Source organism: Elephas maximus, chromosome 1 (genome assembly GCF_024166365.1).
Source record: "Elephas maximus indicus isolate mEleMax1 chromosome 1, mEleMax1 primary haplotype, whole genome shotgun sequence".
In the NCBI taxonomy this organism is placed as follows: Eukaryota; Metazoa; Chordata; class Mammalia; order Proboscidea; family Elephantidae; genus Elephas; species Elephas maximus.
In genome coordinates this window covers 216,141,847-216,159,430 of record NC_064819.1, presented here as the reverse complement: position 1 = coordinate 216,159,430, position 17,584 = coordinate 216,141,847, and positions in this window count along the sequence as shown.

Below are 17,584 nucleotides of genomic sequence, written 5' to 3'. Positions count from 1 at the left end.
CTGTCCTTTTTTGGTTACTGTTTGCTAGATATATTTTTTATCCCTTGATTTTTAATATATTTATGTTTTTGTGTCTAGTGTATGTCTCTTGTAGACAGCATATTGATGAGTTGTGCTTTTTATCCACTCTGTCACTCTCTGTCTCTTTACAGGTACATTTAAGTCATTTACATTCAGTGTGATTATCAGTAGGTATAAGTTTATTGCTGTGCTTCTTTTTTTTTTTTTTTTCTGGTATTGATGATTTCTTAGTTCCTCTTACATTCCTGTGATGAGTTCCTTTGCTTGTGGATTTTCTTTTCTTTCATTATTGTACATTCTGTGTGTACCGAGACTTTATATTTTTCTTCTTTTTTATTTTGATAAGTAGGTTTGCTAACTTTCCTTTTGGTTACCTTGAGGTTTACCCTTATCTTCCTAAATTTGAACCATTCTTTTACTGCTTGATATCCCATTGACTTTCTCTTATTTGAAAGTTCTATAGCTATGCCATTTTTTTCCCTCATTTATTGTTTTGACATTGCCATCATTTACAGATTGATGCCTGTTCCCCTGTTTTAAGTCTTTAAGCTTTGTTTTATTATTGAGAGCTCTTTACCTAGGTTGTTATCTGGCTGATGCTGTCCTGCACCCTAGACTCAGGTTGTTGTCTGATGTTGTCAATTCTCTAAACAAAGGACTCCCTTTAATATTTCTTGTAAGTTTGGCTTGGTTTTTATGAATTTCCATAATTTCTGATTATCTGGAAATATCCTGATCTCTTTATCCCTTTTTGAGAGAGAGCTTGGCAGTATATATCATTCTTGACTGGCTGTATTTTTTTTCTTTCAAGGTTTTATGTATGTCATCCCATTGCCTTCTTGTCTGAATAGTTTATGCCTAATAATCAGAGCTTAGTCTTATTGGTTCCCCTTTGTAAGTAACTTTTCATTTTTCTCAAGTTGCTATCAGGATTCTTTCTTTGTCTTTGGTTTTGACAAGTGTGATTATGATAAGTCTCGGTGACTTTTTGGGGGGCATCTATTTTATATGGGATTTTTCAAGCTTTTCATCTTTCATGATATTTAAGGTTTCTGCCAGCAAATATTCAACAAGCTTCTCTATATTTTCCATTTTCTCCCCGTGTTCTGTGACTTCAATCACACGCAAATTTTTGCTCTCGATTGCGTCCCACATAATTCTTAGATTTTCTTCATTCTTTTCTTTGATTTTTCCTCAAAGTGGCACATGGATTTTTCTTCAATCTCACTGATTCTGTCTTCCATTGTTTCAAATTTGCTTCTAAAACCTTTTATTGAGTTGTCCATTTCTGAAGTTTTGTTGTTTGTCTTTTGACTTTCTAGTTGCTGTTTTTGTATAATTTCTGCTTGTTCATCTATGTTGGCTTTTTTTAGTTGTATTATTTTCCTGAATTCTACTATTGCTTTGTCTGTGTTTTCCTTGATTTTGGCTATGTTTTTGTCAGTTTTTTTCCGTGTTTGCCTTGATTTTGTCTATTTTTTCCTTGGTTTTGACTGTGTTTTCATTTATCTTTTTCCTAATCTCTTGGAGAGCCCTAAATATTAGTCTTTTGAATTCCACATCAGGTAGTTCCACTTCCTTTTCTTCCACTGGAAAGTCATCTGATTATTTTGATCACTTGCTGGAGCTATCTTGTCCTGATTTTTTATGTATTTTGATATTGTCTTCTGTCTCCAAGACATTGAAGTATAATTTTACTTATTGACCATATTTTGTTTGTTTCATCCTGCTTCTTTTTTTGTATTGATATGTCAGGGCAGGTGGGCCAGGTGTGCTTTACTGCTTGCTCATCTGTGGACTTGATAGCTCTCACCACCTTGCCTGGGTGGGCAGGGCACCAACAGGTAGGGTGAGCCCATTTCATTCTACACTGGTTTGGTGAGGTGACTGAGGGCAGATTTGGTGGGAGCTGTCTTCCTCTTGTTGGTTCAGCAGTGTGGGAGCATTCACAGCCCCTTGTCAGAAAGGCGTGGGTGTTGAATGGGGAGTGGCTGGCTCACTTTCCTCCATTCAGCAGCTGGTTGAGTGGTGGGGGGAGGGGCAATGTAGACCTGGTGCAGCAGTGTGCCTGAGTACCAGGAATGCTCTAGCTGTGGCAGCATGGTGAGGGCTGGTGGGAAGGGGGATTAGTGTGCAGAGGGTAGCTGGGGGAGGGGAGAAACGAAAGTGAGAAGGAAAAAAAAGCATAACCAACAGGTGGAGATGAGACGGGGCCTAGCAGGAAGTGGGGGGAGATGGTGCATGGGGCTAGGTGGGAAGTAGAAAAAAATAGATAAAATAAATGGCAGTGCATTGAGGGCCAGTAGTTGATGGCAGCCTGATGTGCCAATGGCACTCTATACACAGTGTCATGGCTGGGGCTGATGGGAAGTCAGGGGAGGTGACATATGGGGTAGGTGAGAGGGAGAAAGAAAAGTAAGAAAGGAAAAAAGAAAAAAAATGGCACATCTGGGGCCAGAGAGTGAGGGTGGCCTGTACCCAGGGCTGGTGGAAAGGGAGGTGACATGACATACTGGAATAGGTGAGAGGGAGAAGGAGAAAGAAATGTCAGTGGGGTGGAGCCGACCTGGGGCAGTGGTAGGCTGAAGTGCTTGCTGGTGGCTCTCTAGCCACAACAGCATGGCAGGGTCTAGCAGGAAGCTGGGGAGGTGGTGTATAGGGATAGGTGGGAGGAAGAAAGAAAAGAAAGAAAAATGGCTGCATGGTAGGAGATGGCAGTTGTGGGCAGGGCAGAATTTGTTCAGTGGCTGACCAGGGGCTCTCTAAACACAGCAGTGCTGTGGGGGCTGGTGGGAAGGCATGTAGGTAATGTACAGGGCTAGGTTAGAGGGAGAAAGAAGAAGAAGAAAGGGAAAAAGGTAAAAAGATACATTAAAAAATGGTGTGGTGGGAGCTGGCAGGTGGGGATGGGGTGGATCTGTGGTAATGGCGGGTCAGTTGTTCTCTAGCTGAGGTGATTTGGCATGCCTGGTGGTAAGGGAGAGAGACGGCATACAGTGCTAGGTGGAAGAGAGAAAGAACAGGAAGAAAGGGAAAAAAGTGGCACAGCAGGAGCTGGCGGGTAGGGGTGGTATGGACCCAGGGTGGTGGTAGGCCAGTGGCTCTTTATCCACGGTGGTGCAAAGTGGCCTGATGGGAAGGAAGAACGATATCATTTGAGGCTAAGTGGGAGAGTGAAAGGAAGAAAGGGGAAAAAAAGAAAAGGAAAAAACAAAATGGTGAGGCCAGAGCCAACGTGGGAGCAAATGGGTAAGGGCACTCTAGCCAAGGTGGTGCAGCATGGCCTGGCAGAAAGGGCTGGAGGTGGCATATGGGGCCAGAGGGGAGGGAGAAAAAAAGAAAGTCAAGAGAAAAAAATTGGGCAGCAGGAGCTGGTGGGTTCGGGCAGGGCAGATCTGGGCTGGTGGCAAGCCTGTGGCACCCTAGCCAATGTGGCATGGTGTGGTCTGGTGGGAAGGTATGGGGGTGGCATATGCGGCAGAAGGATGTGGAGTGGGAAAGTGTGTTTCTCTGGTTACTGGATGCTCTGTCTCCTGTTGGGAGTTCTGTGAAGTTGCCTTCCTGTACACCCTGTCCAGGGTTGTTGCTGGCTATGCTCCAAGATGACGATGTTGTGCTGTGTTTGTTGGCAGCAGACGCCCCCCCCACTCGATATCTTTCCTTGTTCACTGTTTTCCTTCAGTTTTTTCCTCCATTTGGTGTTTGATATAGTTCTTTATCCTTCTATTTGATGTTTGGGGCTCCAGGACTGACATTTGTATTTGTTTTACTTCGTTTTTCACGTCTTTGCTGCAGAAGGACAACATGGTATGTCTGTCTGTGGTGTCATGTTGGCTCCACCTCCGTGTCTGCCTTTTTTGCTCAAAATAATATTTTTGAGATTCATCCATGTTGCTGTGTATAACAGTAGTTCATTCCTTTCATGTTGAGTAGTATTGCATTGTATGAATGTACCACAATTTATTTATGCCATTTCTGCCATGAGTTAGAATGGACTTGAGTGTTTTTGGCTGTTGTGAATAAACCTAGTGTGAACATTCATGTACAAGTCTTTTTGTGGACATATGCTTTTTATTTCTCTTGGTAAGCACCTGGAAGTGGAATTGTAGAGCCATCAAGTAGATGTATGTTTAAATTTTTAAGAAACTCCCAAAAAGTTCTCTAAATAAGTTACATTACTTTACATTATATTTACCAACAATGTGCAATAGTCTCATTTGTTCCATATCCTTATCAACATTTGGTACTGTCAATCTTTTTATTTTAGCCGTTTTTGTTGTTGTTATGTGCTATCGAGTCAGTTCCGACTCATAGCAATCCTGTGCACAACAGAAAGAAACACGGCCCAGTCCTGCGCCATCCTTACAATCGTTGTTATGCTTGAGCTCATTGTTGCAGCCACTGTGTCAATCCACCTCGTTGAGGGTCTTCCTCTTTTCTACCGACCCTGTACTCTGCCAAGCATGATGTCCTTCTCCAGGGACTGATCCATCCTGACAACATGTCCAAAGTCTGTAAGATGCAGTCTCGCCATCCTTGCCTCTAAGGAGCATCCTGGCTGCACTTCTTCGAAGACAGATTTGTTCATTCTTTTGGCAGTCCGTGGTATATTCAATATTCTTCGCCAACACCACAATTCAAAGGCGTCAGTTCTTCTTCGGTTTTCCTTATTCATTGTCCAGCTTTCACATGCATATGACGCGATTGAAAATACCATGGCTTGGGTCAGGTGCACCTTAGTCTTCAAGGTGACATCTTTGCTCTTCAACACTTTGAGTTCCTTTGCAGCAGATTTACCCAATGCAATGAGTCTTTTGATTTCTTGACTGCTGCTTCCATGGCTGTTGATTGTGGATCCAAGTAAAATTAAATCCTTGACAACTTCAATCTTTTCTCCGTTTATCATGATGTTGTTCATTGGTCGAGTTGTGAGGATTTTTCTTTTCTTTATGTTGAGGTGCAATCCATACTGAAGGCTGTGGTCTTTGATCTTCATTGGTAAGTGCTTCAAGGCCTTTTTACTTTCAGCAAGCAAGGTTGTGTCATCTGCATAACGCAGGTTGTTAATGAGTCTTCCTCTAATCCTGATGCCCCATTCTTTTTCATATAGTCCAGCTTCTTGGATTATTTGCTCAGCATACAGATTAAATAGGTGTGGTGAAAGAATACAACCCTGACACACACCTTTCCTGACTTTAAACCAATCAGCATCCCCTTGTTCTGTCCAAACAACTGCCTCTTGATCTATGTAAAGATTCCTCATGAGCACAATTAAGTGTCATGGAATTCCCATTCTTTGCAATGTTACCCATAGTTTGTTATGATCCACAAAGTCGAATGCTTTTGCATAGTCAATAAAACACAGGTAAACAGCTTTCTGGTATTCGCTGCTTTCAGCCAGGATCCATCTGACATCAGCAATGATATCCCTGGTTCCATGTTCTCTTCTGAAACCAGCCTGAATTTCTGGCCATTCCCTATCGATATACTGCTGCAGCCGTTTTTGAGATCATCAGCAAAATTTTGCTTTCAGGTGATATTAATGATATTCTGTAATTTTCACATTCAGTTGGATCACCTTTCGTGGGAATAGGCATAAATATGGATCTCCTCCAGTCAGTTGTCCAGAAAGCTGTCTTCCATATTTCTTGGCATAGATGAGTGAGCACTCCAGCGATGCATCTGTTTGTCGAAACATCTCAATTGATATTTCATCAATTCATGGAGCTTTGTTTTTCGCCAATGCCTTCAGAGCCGCTTGGACTTCTTCCTTCAATACCATTGGTTCCTGATCATATGCCACCTCTTGAAATGGCTGGATATTGACTAATTCTTTTTGGTATAATGACTCTGTGTATTCCTTCCATCTTCTTTTGATGCGTCCTGCGTCATTTAATATTTTCCCCATAGAATCCTTCACTATTGCAACTCGGGGCTTGAATTTTTTCTTCAGTTCTTTCAGCTTGAGAAACATATTATTAGCCGTTGTAATGTGTGTAAAATGGTACCCATTCTGGTTTTAATTTTCATTTTCTTGGTGAATAATTATGTTGAACATGTTTTCATGTATTTATTAGCCTTTCATATATCTTCTTTTGTCCATTAGTCTGCCCATTTTTTTTTTTTTTACTGTTTTTCTTGTCTAGATTTGAAAATGTTGTTTATATATATCTACATATATATGTAATGGATACAAATTCTTTTTCTCAGTCTAATGCTTACCATTCATTTTTCTCAATGATATCTTTTATTGAGCAGAAGTTTTGGTTAAGTCCCATTTATTTATTTTTTTCTTTTATAATTACTGCCTTTTGTGCTCTGTTCAAGAAATACGGCTCTCCAAAGAATCCAAAGATTTTCTCCCAGTTTCTTTATTTTACATTGAGGTATACGCTTCTTGATTTTACAGTTAGATATATGACCCTTAATTCTGGTAAATGTTGCATACAAGTGGTGAGTGTGGACATTCTTTTCTTAACTACAGCCTTAGGAAAAAAGATCTAATGTTTTTACCAAAAGTATGCTGTTAGCTTCAGTTTTTTTGTTTATGCCGTTTATCAGGTTGGAGAAGCTCCCTTCTTTGCCTTGCTGTCTGGGAGGTTTTTTTTTTTTTTTTTTTCTTCTTTTTTAACATGACATGAGTATTGAAATAGGTGTTGGTTTTTGCCTAAATCACTTTTTTGCATCTATAAAGATGATAATATCTTTTTTTCTCCTTTATTCTGATAAACATCAACTGATTTTCAAATGTGAACCCAACCTTGCAATCTTGGCATAAACCCCACTTGGTCATGGTTCATTACCCTTTTAAATACTGCTGGATTTGGTTGACTAATATTTGTTAACCCCATGTTCATGAAGGATTTTCTTTTCTTGTAATCTCTTAGACAAGTTTTGGTATCATGGCCTTGGTAAATAAATTAAAATATTAATTAATATTAAATTAATTTAAATATTAATTAAATTAAAATATTCTCTTTTCCTTTGTTTTCCGAAAGAGTTTATGCGGTGTTGATATTATGGCTTCCTTAAAAGTTTGATAGAATTTAAAATCATCTGGGCATTTTCATACTTCTATATCTTCCTTTATCTGTGTTAGAAATTTGTGTTTTTCAAGGAATTTTTCCATTTCATCTATTTTGTTGGATTATCGTAAGGTTTACATTATTCTCTTCCCATTGTTATTGTTAGGTGCTGTCAAGTTTGTTCCGACTCACAGTGACCCTATGTACAACAGAACAAAACACTGCCTGGTCCTGAACCATCCTCACAATTGTTGTTAGGTCTCAGCCTATTGTTGCAGCCATCTTGTTGAGGGTCTTCCTCTTTTTCGCTGACCCTCTATTTTACCAAGCACAATGTCCTTCTCCAGGGACTGGTCCCTCCTGATAACATGTCCAAAGTTTGTGACAAGAAGTCTCCCCATCCTTGCTTCTAAGGAGCATTCTGGCTGTACTTCCTCCAAGAAAGATTTGTTGGTTCTTCTGGCCATCCATGGTATATTCAGTATCCTTCACCAGCATCATAATTCGAAGGCATCAATTCTTCTTTGGTCTTCCTTATTCATTGTCCAGCTTTTGCACGCATATGAAGTGATTGAAAATACCATGGCTTTGGTCAGGTGCACCTTAGTTCTCAAAGTGACATCTTTGCTTTTTAACACTTGAAAGAGGTCTTCTGCAGCAGATTTTCCCAATGAAATACATCATTTGATTTCTTGACTGCTGCATTATTCTCTTAGTATCCTTTTAATATCTATAGGACCTGTGGAGATACCACTTCATTGTCACTGGAATGGCTGTGATAAATAAAACAGAAGATGATAGGTGTTGAGGAGGATGTAGAGATATTAGAACCCTCATCCATTGCTGGTGAGAATGTATAATGGTGCTGCCACTATGGAACACAGTCTGGTAGATCCTCAAAGAGTTAAACATAAAATTACCTTGACCCAACAATTTCACTCCTAGGTATATACCCTAAGAATTGAAAGTAGGAGCTCAAACAGATACATGTATACACCAATGTTCATTGCAGCATTATCCACAATAGTCAAAAGTTGGAAACAGCCCAAGTGTCCATCAACAGATGAATGGGTAAACAAAACATACTGTATCCATACAAAAGAATATTATTCAGCCACAAAAGGAAATGAAGCTCTGATACACGGTACAATATGGACAATTCTTGAAAATATTGTGCTAGGTGAAATAAGTCAGACAGGAAAGGACAAATAATGTATGATCTCACTTAAATTAAATATCTAGTATAGGCAAGTGCATAGAGACAAAAGTTTACTAGTGGTTACCACAGGTTGGGGGAGAAGGAGATGGGAGTTATTGCTCAGGGGGGTACTGAGTTTCTGTTTGGGGTGATGTAAAACTTTCAGAAATGAAAAGTGGTGATGGAAGCACAACATGGTGAATGTAATTAATGTCACTGAATCCTACATTTTTAAATGGTTAAAATGGCAAACTTTTTTGTACATATTTTATTATAAGAAAAGTTTTTTAAAAATAAAAAAAATTGACGATCTAGGAAAATATAGTTGTCACAGTTATGACACATGATTAGCATTATTCAGATGTAAAGCACTCACACAAAACTAAAAGGAAAACACTAGGATCTTAGTGTTCCATTGCTAATGAGCAAAGGATATAGTAATAATTCACAAAAGATTAAATACAATTTCTTAAAGAATATGACAATTGAGTAATCTCATTAGTAATCAAATAAATGCAAAATTTAAACCATTTATTTCATTGTTTGCCCACTCATTTGCATAATATAACAAAAAGTATTCATTGCTATCCCAGTAGAGTGAAATAAGTACTCTCCTACATCTATTAGTGTAATCTTTTTTGAAAACAATTTGTAGATAAACATCAGGAGCTTTAAAAATGCTCTCTGATTAACATATTTAAGTCTCTTTCACAAGAAATCAAAAAGATGTCCAAAGATATATGAATAAACGTATTAATTTTAAGAAAAATACTTAAATAGTTTAAATCTAAAAATACCCTAAGTACCCAATATTAGTGAAATTTAAAATGTTGAAGCCATATAATGGAATATTATACTACCACTAAAATAATTGGATTCAAGCATAACAACCATTATGAGGATGGCACAGGACTGGACAGTGTTTCGTTCTGTTGTACATAGGGTCATTATGAGTTGAAACCTACTTGACGGCACTTAACAACCTAACAACAATTAAAGTAATATTTATAAATTTTTTTATAATAAGGGAAAATAACTGTAACTGAAGAATGAATAATACAACCTGTGTATCAATGGTGTGCTCTCAAGTAAATTAAAACAAGTTTTATCAAACAAATTACTAGAAAATGTATGCCAAATTTTAATTGCATTTTTATGTAACAGTGTTATGGCTAATATTTTTGTTCTTTCCTTTTAAAATATTTTTGTACTCTACAAATTTTCTTTAATGAGCCCATACTTATTATTTATAATCAATAAAAATAAATTACATATATGTATACATATATATACACACATGTTGTTGTTAGGTGCCACCGAGTCAGTCCCAACTCATAGCGACCTTATGTACAACAGAACGAAACACTGCCCAGTCCTGCGCCATCCTTTACACACACACAGATACATAATTAAAATTTTTAGAAATGAATATATTTAAAAATATGAATGGGGAGAAAGGCCCAAATTTTAACTTTCCTATATAAATTTTCCTTTAGATTCTGTGAGTCAGAATCGACTTGACAACACACAACAACAATCTTTATGGAAGATAGAGACTTAACAATATGAGTAAAAATTCCTAAAATTCTGCTTGGGAAAATTTGAAGATAAAAAGTAAAAACATTTCATAGCACATGAAAAAAAAATTAAAATTATCTATACAAATTTACTTAGGACAGAAGAGAAGACCAAAAAGTCTTAATAAACTCAACAAACAGAAGTCAGCTGTCTTGGAATGCTCAGAAAAAAAGGAAAAAAAAAATATATATATATATATGAAGTTATAAGTTTAGCTATTTAAGTAAACATAACATCTTTCAGACTAAAGTAGATTAATTTAAGGCTTTTTAATAAATATTATTAATTTTTTATAGTTCTGCCTCTGAAAATAGAATTTTTCAAGAGGAAGGAAAATACACTGAATTTAAAACCTTAAAGGAAGAGTATTTTTATTGCTATAATTGAATGCAGTAAAAAAGTTGGAAATTATGCACCAAGAGTTTGAGAGCTGATTTAATACTCATGAAACAAAGCCCAGGCTGTGATTTATGAATTAAGTAATTTTCTCTAGTGCTAATAATTTCTAAAATAGTAGGAACAAGGAGGGAATCTAATTTTATTGGGAAAAGAATTTTAACAGGAACTAGAGATAGGAGGAGAAGTCCTGGTGGTATAGTGGTTAAGCCCTCAACTGCTAACTGAAAGGTCTGTGGTTCAAACCCACCCGTTGTTCAGTGGGAGAAAAATGTGACAAGACTGCTTCCATAAAGATTGTTGTTGTGTGTTGTCAAGTCGATTCTGACTCACAGGGACCTGATAGGACAGAATAGAACCGCCCCATAGGGTTTCCAAGGCTGCCATCTTTATGGAAGCCAATTGCCACACCTGTCTCCCCTGGAGCCACTGATGGGTTCGAACTGCCAACATTTTGGTTGTCAGCTAAGCACTTAACCACTGTGCCACCAGGGCTCCTTGTAAAGGTTAAGCCTTGGTGGTGCAGTGGTTAAAGGGCTTGAGTGCTAACAGCGAGGTCTGAGGTTTGAAACCACTAGCAGCATCTCAGGAAAGATGTGGCAGCCTGTCTCCCTAGAGATTTACAGCCTTGGAAGCCCCATGGGATTGCTGTGAGTCAGAATCAATGACTGTTTTTTTGGGGGGCTTATATTTATATATACATACATATGTTGTTGGTGTGTGCTGTCAAGTCTATTCCCATTCATAGCAACCCCAAGATAACAGAGACAGTAGAACTGCCCTTACAGGGTTTTCTTGGCTGTAAGCCCTGATGGAGCTGTGGTTAAGCACTTGGATGATTAACCACAGCTTGGCAGTTCCAATCTGCCAGTCGTTCCACAGGAGAAAGATGTGGTAGTATGCTTCTGAAAAGTTTGCAGCATTGGAAACCCTATGTGGCAGCTCTCTGTCCTATAGGGTCAATATGAGGTGGAATCAACTTGACAGCAATGGGTTTGGCTTGGTTTTTGGTTAATCTTTATGTAAGCAAATCACCACGTCTTTCTCCCACAGAGATACTGGGTGCCTTTGAACTGCCAATCTTTTGGTATTTCACCATTGTGATACCAGGGCTCACTGGCTCACTTGCTACCGCTCTCTCTAAGAATGTGTGTGTATATATATATTCATATATCAAATACTCATTCCAACTCACAGTGATCCTACAGGACAGAGTAGAACTGCCCCACAGGGTTTTCAAGGAGCAGCTGGAGGATTCGAATTGCTGACCTTTTGGTTAGCAGACTAAGCTCTTAACACTTTGCCACCAGGGCTCCACATACACACACATATATATACATATATAGACAGATAGCCCTGGTGACACAGTGGTTAAGAGCTACGGTGAGCTATGGCTGCTAACCAAAACGTTGACAGTTTGAATCCACCAATCCTTCCTTGCAAACCCTGTGGGGCAATTCTACTATGTCCAACAGGGTTGCTTATGGGTTGGAATTGACTCGATGACAATGGGTTTTTTTTTTTTGTTGTAGTTGTTATACACACATGCATATACATATAGTCTTATATTAAAATAATGCAAATTTAGATCCATATATGTCAGAAGAGACTCTGAAACTCGCTCTTGAGTGTCGAGTAGCTAAACCGAACAGAAGAAATGATGAAGTAAAAGAGCTGATCGAAAGATTTCAAAGGGCGGCTCAAGAAGACAAAGTATTATAATGACATGTGCAGAGACCTAGAGTTAGAAAATCAAGAAGAACACACTCAGCATTACTCAAGCTGAAAAACTGAAGAAAAAATTTAAGCCCCAAGTTGCAATATTGAAGGATTCTATGAGCAAAATACGCAACGACACAGGAAGCACCAAAGGAAGAAAGAAGGAATACACAGTCACTATACCAAAAAGAATTGGCCGATGTTCAACCATTTCAGAAGGTAGCACATGATCAAGAACCAATGGTACTGAAGGAAAAAGCCCGAGCTTCACTGAAGGCCTTGGGGAGAAACAAGGCTCCAGGAATTGATGGAATACCAACTGAGATGTTTCAACAAACAAATGCAGGGCTGGAAATGCTCACTCGTCTATGCTAAGAAATTTGGAAGACAACTACCTGGTCAACCAACAGGAAGAGATCTATATTTATGCCTATTCCCAAGAAAGGTGATCCAACAAAACACAGAAATTATGAAACAATATCATTAATATAAAATGCAAGTAAAATGTTGCTGAAGATCATTCACAAGCTGCTGCAGCAGCATATTGACAGGGAACTGCCAGAATTCAAACCAGATTCAGAAGAGTATGTGGAACCAGGGATATCATTGCTGATGTCAGACGGGTCCTGGCTGAAAGCAGAGAATACCAGAAAGATGTTTATGTGTGTTTCATTAACTCTGTGAAGGCATTTGATTGTATGGATTGTAACAAATTAAGGATAACATTGAGAAGAATGGGAATTCCAGAACACTTAATTGTGTTTACGAGGAACCTGTACTCAGACAAAGAGGCAGTCATTCAGACAGAACAAGGGGGTACTGCATGGTTTAAAGTCAGGAAAGGTGTGCCTCAGGGTTGTATCCTTTCACCATACTTATTTAATCTATGTTGTTCTTGTTGTTAGGTGCCGTTGAGTCAGTTCCCACTCACAGCAACCCTATGCACAACAGAAAGAAACGCTGCCTGGTCTTGTGCCATCCTTACAATCGTTATTATGCTTGAACTCATTGTTGCAGCCACTGTGTCAATCCACCTCGCTGAGGGTCTTCCTCTTTTCCGCTGACCCTGTACTCTGCCAAGCATGATGTCCTTCTCCAGGGACTGATCGCTCTTGACAGCGTGTCCAAAGTATGTAAGACACAGTCTTGCCATCCTTGCTTCTAAGGAGTATTCTGGTTGTACTTCTTCTGAGACAGATTTGTTCATTCTTTTGGCAGTCCATGGTATATTCAATATTCTTCACCAACACCACAATTCAAAGGCGTCAATTCTTCTGTCTTCGTTATTCATTGTCCAGCTTTCATATGCATATGATAGGATTGAAAATACCATGGCTTAGGTCAGGCGCACCTTAGTCTTCAAGGTGACATCTTTGCTCTTCAACATTTTAAAGAGGTCCTTTGCAGCAGATTACCCAATGCAATGAGTCTTTTGATTTCTTGACTGCTGCTTCCATGGCTGTTGATTGTGGATCCAAGTAAAATGAAATCCTTGACAACTTCAGTCTTTTCTCCATTTATCATGATGTTGCTCATTGGTCCAGTTGTGAGGATTTTTGTTTCTTTATGTTGAGGTGCAATCCATACTGAAGGCTGTGGTCTTTGATCTTCACTAGTAAGTGCTTCAAGTCCTCTTCACTTTCAGCAAGCAATGTTGTGTCATTTGCGTCACGCAGGTTGTTAATGAGTCTTCCTCCAATCCTGATGCCCTGTTCTTCTTCATATAGTCCAGTTTCTCGAATTATTTGCTCAGCATATAGATTAAATAGGTGTGGTGAAAGAATACAACCCTGGCACACACCTTTCCTGACTTTAAATCAATCAGTATCCCCTTGTTCTGTCCAAACAACTGCTTCTTGATCTATGTAAAGATTCCTCATGAGCACAATTAAGTGTTCTGGAATTCCCATTCTTTGCAATGTTATCCATAATTCGTTATGATCCACAAAGTCAAATGCCTTTGCATAGTCAATAAAACACAGGTAAACATCCTTCGGGTATTCTCTGCTTTCAGCTAGGATCCATCTGACATCAGCAATGATATCCCTGGTCCCATGTCCGCTTCTGAAACCGGCCTGAATTTCTGGCCGTTCCCTGTTGATATACTGCTGTAGCCGTTTTTGAGATCATCAGCAAAATTTTGCTTTCAGGTGATGTTAATGATATTGTTTTATAATTTCCACATTCAGTTGGATCACCTTTCTTGGGAATAGGCATAAATATGTATCTCTTCCAGTCAGTTGGCCAGGAAGCTGTCTTCCATATTTCTTGGCATAGATGAGTGAGCACCTCCAGCGATGCATCTGTTTGTTGAAACATCTCAATTGATACTCCATCAATTCCTGAAGCTTTGTTTTTTGCGAATGCCTTCAGAGCAGCTTGGACTTCTTCCTTCAGTACCATCGGTTCCTGATCCTATGCTACCTCTTGAAATGGTTGAACATCGACTAATTCTTTTTGGTATAATGACTCTGTGTATTCCTTCCATCTTCTTTTGATGCTTCCTGTGTCATTTAATATTTTTCCCATAGAATCCTTCACTATTGCAACTCGAGGCTTGAGTTTTTTCTTCAGTTCTTTCAGCTTGAGAAATGCCAAGCATGTTCTTCCCTTTTGGTTTTCCATCTCCAGCTCTTTGCACATGTCATTTTAACACTTTTCTTTGCCTTCTTGAGGCGCCCTTTGAAATCTTCTGTTCAGTTCTTTTACTTCATCAATTCTTCCTTTTGCTTTAGCTGCTCAATGTTCGAGAGCAAGTTTCAGTCTCCTCTGACATCCATCTTGGTCTTTTCCTTTCTTGTCTTTTTAATGACCTCTTGCTTTCTTCATGGATGATGTCCTTGATGTCATTCCACAACTCGTCTGGTCTTCAGTCACCAGTGTTCTATGCATCAAATCTATTCTTGAGATGGTCTCTAAATTCAGGTGGGATATACTCAAGGTCATATTTTGGCTTTCGTGGACCTGCTCTGATTTTCTTCATTTTCAACCTGAACATGCATATAAGCAATTGATGGTCTGTCCCACAGTCAGCCCCTGGCCTTATTCTGACTAATGATATTGAGCTTTTCCATTGTCTCTTTCCACGGATGTAGTCAATTTGATTTCTGTGTGTTCCATCTGGCAAGGTCCATGTGTATAGTTGCCGTTTATATTGGTGAAAGAAGGTATTTGCAATGAAGAAGTCATTGTTCTTGCAAAATTCTATCATTCGATCTCCAGCATTGTTTCCAAGGCCATATTTTCCGGCTACTGATTCTTCTTCTTTGTTTCCAACTTTCACATTCCAATCACCAGTAATTATCAATGCATCTTGGTTGCATATTTAATCAATTTCAGACTGCAGCAGCTGATAAAAATCTATTTCTTCATCTTTGGCCCTAGAGTTTGGTGCATGTATTTGGATAATAATCGTATTAACTGGTCTTCCTTGTAGACGTATGGATATTATCCTATCACTGACAGCATTGTACTTTAGGATAGATCTTGAAATGTTCTTTTTGACAATGAATGCAACACCATTCCTCTTCAAGTTGTCACTTCCAGCATAGTAGACTATATGATTGTCTGATTCCAGATGGCTGATACCGGTCCATTTCAGCTCACTAATGCCTAGGATAACGATGTTCATGAGTTCCATTTCATTTTTGACACTTTCCAATTTTCCTAGATTCATACTTCGTACATTTCGGGTTCCAATTGTTAATGGATGTTTGCAGCTGTTTCTTCTCATTTTGAGTTGTGCCACATCAGCAAATGAAGGTCTCAAAAGCTTTACTCCATCCACGTCATTAAGCTCGACTCTACTTTGAGGAGGCATCTCTTCCCCAGTCATCTTTTGAGTGCCTTCCAACCTGGGGGGCTCATCTTCCGGCACTATATCAGACAATATTCTGCTTCTATTCATAAGGTTTTCACTGACTAATGCTTTTCAGAAGTAGACTGTGGGGTCCTTCTTCATAGTCTTAGTCTGGAAGCTCAGCTGAAACCTGTCCTCCATGGATGGCCCTGCTGGTATCTGAATACCGGTGGCATAGCTTCCAGCATCACAGCAACACGCAAGCCCCGACAGGACGACAAACTGATAGGTAGGTGGGGGTATTTAATCTATATGCTGATCAAATAACCCGAGAAACTGGACTATGTGAAGAAGAAGGGGCTTCAGGATTAGAGGAAGACTTATTAATGACCTGCGTTGTACAGATGACACAAGCGTGCTTGGTGAATGTGAAGAGGACTCGAAGCACTTACTGATGAAGATCAAGGACTACAGCCTTCAGTATGGATTACACCTCAACATAAAGAAAATAAAAATCCTCACAAGTGGACCAGTAAGGAACATCATGATAAATGGAGAAAAGACTGAAGTTGTCAAAGATTTCATTTTACTTGCATCCACAAGCAATGCTCTGCATTGTACAAATCTGCTGCAAAAGACCTCTTTAAAGTGTTCAAAACAAAGATGTTACTCTAAGGGCTAAGTTGTGCCTGACCTAAACCATGGTGTTTTCAATCGCCTCCTATGTATGTAAAAGCTGGACAATGAATGAGGAAGACCAAAGAAGAATTGATGCCTTTGAATTGTGGCCTTGGCAAAGAATATTGAATATATGATGTGCTGCCAAGAGAATCAACAAATCTGTCTTGGAAGAAGTACAGCCAGAATGCTCCTTAGAGGCAAGGATGGTGAGACTCCGTTTTACATACTTTGGACACATTATCAGGAGGGACTAGTCTCTGGAGAAGGACCTCATGATTGGTAAAGTAGAGGCTCAGCAAAAGAGAAGAAGACCCTCAATGAGATGGATTGACACAGTGTCTGCAACAATGAGCTCAAGCATAACAGCGATTGTGTTGATGGTGTGGGCCTGGACAGTGTTTCATTCTGTTGTATATAGAATTGGTATGAGTCAGAACCAACTCGATGGCACCTAACAACAACAACAACGATATATAAACAAGGATTAGAGTTTTTTGTACTAATATGTTATACAGCAAAATATTATAATGAAAATATTAGCCATTATAACAGGGTAGTGTTTCTATATGTGTTTTTTTTTGTTGTTGTTTTTCCCTTGTTTCTAATCATTATTGTTTTCTGGAATGAATATATAAAACAGTTAATGAAATAATAACAGTTTTAGGAAAAGAAAAATATTAGGGAGAGGGTTACAGTGTGGCTTTGACTTTCTGTATAGCTATATTAAAATACCAATTTTTCAATCCCTAGTATCCAAATCAAACTTTGCAATGGAAGTACTTGGTAAGAGTTGAAAGACACTTATTTTAGAGTAAAAAGGCTGTTCTACAGACTGTTAGAATTACCATAACCTGAAATATCTCATCTTTATTTGAAAGACAAGGGCTTCAATTATAGAGGCAAACTCTAAAAATGTGACTCCTTCCTGTGGTGTCAATGAGGCTTGACAAGGTAGTATTTTTCCTTCGGCATTTCCTGATCCTGTTATTTTTCTCTCTGGAAAGGCTCAGGCCTGCTCTATTGAGGAACCCCTACAGTATACATCTGACCTCATGCAGTTTGGTCTGAATCTCCATTTCTATAAAAACTTCAGGACTTGACAAAAGAAAACTGCCTCGGGATGTTCATGTGGGTCATTCTTTAAGGCAGTTTTCATTAAATAATGTG